The 328-nt window shown below is 27.7% G+C and overlaps 1 protein-coding gene across 1 annotated transcript in view; it reads left to right on the top strand.

Moving 5' to 3' along the window:
- The window catches only part of LOC119581751 (DNA polymerase alpha subunit B-like), a 72908-nt gene that overhangs the window by 18710 nt on the left and 53870 nt on the right, over nt 1-328 (top strand). The window lies entirely within an intron of this gene.

Below are 328 nucleotides of genomic sequence, written 5' to 3'. Positions count from 1 at the left end.
GTATAATTTAAAAAATCATATATATAATAAAGTTCTGCATGCACATTCACCTGTAGAATTCTTGATGATATCTGGCGAATCAGGAAGTGGAAGTACCTTTCCTGGCAAAAGTTCTTGTACTACCAGCTTATTTCCTGTAGTATTTACACCCCGTACAGCAACTATCTATTGAATACAATATTACAAAACTCGAATGAAATATGCACATAAAATGAATTATCAGAATATATAACTAAAATTATGAAACATGAATTATACTACTAAAATAAACACTTCATATATCCACTATTCATTAATAATTATTTATAAAGCTATCTTTTTACTGGTT

This window comes from Penaeus monodon, chromosome 15 (genome assembly GCF_015228065.2).
Source record: "Penaeus monodon isolate SGIC_2016 chromosome 15, NSTDA_Pmon_1, whole genome shotgun sequence".
Classification (NCBI taxonomy): domain Eukaryota; kingdom Metazoa; phylum Arthropoda; class Malacostraca; order Decapoda; family Penaeidae; genus Penaeus; species Penaeus monodon.
The sequence above is the reverse complement of the archived record's forward strand: the minus strand, read 5'-3'. Positions and strand labels throughout refer to the sequence as shown.